Genomic DNA, 4,210 nt, shown 5'->3' with positions numbered 1-4,210 from the left:
GGGAGCAGAATAGGCAATGGACGAAGTCCACTGCTGAGGGAGCAGCGGGCGGGTCAGGAGGGGTCTGCTGCCCCCTGGGGGTCACTCCCTGGCCGGGGATCGAACTGTCCTGTGCGTGTGAATGTCACTTACCCAAATAGCTTTGTGTGACCACTCCTCCTTTCTCCCTCTATTTTATTTCAATCAGAATCTGCGTTTGGGGGAGATGTAATTCACAGGCCATAAAATGCACCCCTAAAAGGGTACAATTTGATGAATTTTACTACTTGACAAGGCTGTGCAGCCATCGCTACAATCTAATTCCACAACATTTATCAAAAATAAATGTTCTGGACCATTAGAGTTGTCCCTCGGTCCCCTCACCCAGTGCCCACTGACCTGCTGGGATTTGCCTGTTGCGGACACTTCACACAATGCATGATCTCTGCTTCTCAACATCACGTCCTCAAGCTTTTCTAACTCAACATAATGCCCTCAAGTTTCGTCCGGGTTGCAGGCGTCAGGACTTCATGCCCACTGGGCCTGGGTCGTACCCCAGCGCACCAAAGCCTGGACCACACTTCACTCTCCACTGGTCCGCTGATGAGACTTGTGGCTGCTACCCACTGGCTCAGAAGTTACTTCTCATTGCTCCTCTTAAATCTCCACGTTTTGGGCTATTTTGAGGCACTTTGTTAGGAAGACTCATCCATACTGTCTTGTGCATGCTGTGTATCCCCTCCAGCTGCACCTCCACCAGCAATGGACCGCAGATCCCCAAATCCCCACAAGGCAAAATAATGAAGCTATGAACCTGACTTCCCTTCTTTTTGACACTTGCAACAGCATCCTGCTCTTGTGCTGGCCATCTAATCAGTGGATCTTCTACTATGTCTCTGATGATAGCTGTGAGGTTGTTGGTGTGTAACTGGGCGACACCCAAAGACCTCAAATTATTACGGGGTGCATGCTCTGGAAGGGATTCAGGTATCCATAGGCACGAAGGCAAAAGAAGCAGACTTAGTGTGACGGATACTTAATAGAATAAGTGTGCACAGAAACAGAGGAGAGACTAGTCCTAATACTAGTTTCCCGATGACCCCCCCCAAATTACCCACTCCCTCATGGGAGTGGCCCAGAGTGGGGTCAGTGAGTCCTGAAAGGTCTAAGCCACCTTCTGGCAAAAAGCATGGGATAACAGTTAGGCAGGCCCCAAAAAGCTGGGGCCAACGGGAAGAGTCAGAATTTCCACCTGTACCAAACAAGCCACCGTGAAGTCAGGACAATGGCGGCCATCGTCTCTGCCAAGAAGTAGGAGCAGCCTACTTCTCTCACCCACATCTCTTCCAAGTATCTCGACATGTCTCTCCTTCACATAGCTCTCCCAAGTCTCCTCTCCAGTAGTACCAGGATGCGAGTCAGGCTGGAGAAGTGAGAGAGCGTGAGCACACACATGTTCAGTCATAAATCAAACATGTCTGCTTAACTCTGCTCCTCCTTCCCAGCATTCCCTATTCCTCATTCCCAGGGCATACTGGGAGTTGTAGTCCTCTGTGCCCTCAGCGTGGAGATGGGGGTGGACTCTAAAAAGACAGGAGATGGCATCACTCAGGACACCATTCAGGGGCCCAGAGTTTTTGCTAGTTCTTCCAACAAGACTGTGTTGCTTTGGTTTTTTCCTTTGCTGTCAGTGACAAGTTTTCTGTTGTTGTTTTTTTAATCCAACGCAGCCATTGTCGAGAAAAACTTAACAAGTTTATTTATAGTTGTCATCAAGCTGAAACTGTTTACCGAAACATTTAGATTTACATTAATGCTTTATGTCCCTGCATTGATGTTAAAAATTCACACACAAACGAAAATGAAGAAATTGCCAAGACTGATTTCTGTCCTCTATGTTTCCAGTATACGCAGGTACCTTTTGACTCTGTGGGGGGAAAATATCAATGTTCACAGCTGCCAATAACAGGAAGAAGAGGGAAAATACTGTTTTGAGAACAAGATGTCTCCCGTCTTCGTGGCCTCTCAGCTCTCCCCCCGGGGATGCGCTGCCTGGATGTGTTTCGCCGTGGCTATTACCTGCTTGGCACGGACGGCGCAGGTGAGGGGCCTCGGCAGTCCCACCGGGCCGGCCTGCGGGCCTTCCGAAACCCGAAGGTGCGCTGGAAGCGTGATCTGTTTGAAGTCCTGGCAATTTCTCCCACGAGGTGCTGGGAGGGAAGCTTGCCAATCAGGTCAGTGGATTTGGGGGTAAGGTCAGCTTTCGCGGGACGCCTCCGGCTGGACAGGAACGGGGAGGTGTCGCCATCTCTCCAGTGGAGGGCTGAAGCTGCGGGTGGCCCTCGAGCTCCCGGGCAGGTGGCTGGCAGACATGGCCTGGGCCCCTCTTCTCCCCTCTCTTTGTATTGCAGCGTCCTCTGGATTTCCCCATTTATTGTGGTCTCTGCCATCATTCCAGAAGTTCCCCTAAATTTTATATTTGAATGTGAGGTACAGGGACTGAAATGACTGGGGGGAGGGCTCAGATCAGTGGGAGCTTCAAAACAGGTCACCTTTCCCTGGGGTCACCCACATATACACCCTTCCCAGCTCCTTTATACAAAGGGGAAGTGGAGGTACATCGTGGCTATTTATAATCACGGTCATCAATTCTACTGTGTCTAAACTTCTCCAGGTTCAGCTGACGGGCTCGAAAACGATGCCTTTCTGGCCTTCGGGAGCCTCCCCCTGCCGGGTTGTGAGTCTTTCCACACCTCAGCCCGCTCACTTGCTTTGTGATTTGTTTCCTGCAAAAAACAAAAACAACTCTTTAACCTGTTCAGGAAGAGATGTTCGCCGCGTTCCCAGCTGGCCAGAACTCAGGCTTCCCCGCCTGGAGAGTCCGTGCAGAGACAAGGGCATCTGTGTCCCGGGCGGTGGGGGTGGGGGGTGAACTCAGGTTTCTTCCAAGCTGGCCCACCGCTGCCGGCCTCGGGGCCACGTTGCCCACAATGACGCCCAGGTGCATGGTCCCTGACAGATACTGGCCGAGGCCCCAGGGTGGGCCTGGCACTGGAGGGGAAGAAGGGCAGCAGATGGCTCCCTGAGGGACAGTCACCCAGCTGGCAACCCCAGGAGACCCTTGGTGTCCCTACTGGCCCTCTGCGAGAGCAGGCCTGACCTTGCCCTTGCTGAAGGCTGCCCACGGTGCCACCTGGCCCCAGCTGGCATCTGCAGTTCTTGCCACATCCCCCTTCTCTACCTGGGCTTAGCCTGAGCTGTGCCCGCCACCTGCACCACCCTCCCAGCCCATTTCTTGCTTCATGCCCTGCGTCCCCTCCCCCGCCTGGCAGGGGCCAGCTCTCTCGTGCCTCCTGGGCCTCCCCCGTACTGATCCCGGCCTCTGAGGCTGTCTGTGCCCAGCTCTGTCTCCCCGTACCTCCTCCTTCTTGCTCTGTGGCCCCAGACAGCCTGCAGAGGTGACCCCGCTGTCGAGGGTGATGAGGCCGGGATCTGATCTGGTGCGCCCTGAAGGTTTAGATGCCAGGTGCACAGGTGGGTGGTTTATTTGTGCCCTATCTCCTAACCCTAGTAAGAAAAGTGGGGGAGGCCCCTTCTCCTGACAGACTGGCAGCTCTCCAGAGACACAGGTGCCAGGTGTGGGGGGAACAGCACTTTGTGAAGCCACCAGAGTAGCACTGAGCTGCTGTGGGCACCTGTGACATTGTGCTTGATGGTAAGAAACACAGGCTTGTTCTTCTTCCGAGCCTGACACAGAGGTCCTTGAAATTTCCCAAGCAATTAGAGAAACAACGATCTTTTAGATATGTTGTTAATGAGGCCATTTTTGGAAAGGCCTCAGGCAGCCAAGGTAGGTGACTGGTTGCTTGGGAAACCAACCAGGGACTTGGGGCTGGGACACACAGTCCCTCTGCTGGCCTTGAGGGAAGGGACAGGAGCCCGGGGTGAGCAGCGCCAGCGCCCGGATTTACTCAGCCGGCCTCACAGAACCGCAGCTGCATGGGTTGAGGTGGGGAGCAGGGCCTCTGGAGAGGCCTGGAGCAACCCCGCTGCCCCGCTGAGCTGTGTGTCCTTTTGCCATTAAACAGCCATCTGGGGCTCCCCGCTGGCGCAACAGGTTGGAGCGCAGCACTGTGAAGTTAGCAGGCCCCTGCAGCTTTGAGCCCCAGCCGGGGGGCGACCCCCAGGGCGCGGCAGACCCCTCCTGTCTCCTGTCTCCCGCTCTCCCCTC

This window comes from Condylura cristata, unplaced genomic scaffold, assembly GCF_000260355.1.
Source record: "Condylura cristata isolate star-nosed mole 26May11 unplaced genomic scaffold, ConCri1.0 scaffold00025, whole genome shotgun sequence".
Lineage (NCBI taxonomy): Eukaryota > Metazoa > Chordata > Mammalia > Eulipotyphla > Talpidae > Condylura > Condylura cristata.
The sequence above is the reverse complement of the archived record's forward strand: the minus strand, read 5'-3'. Positions refer to the sequence as shown.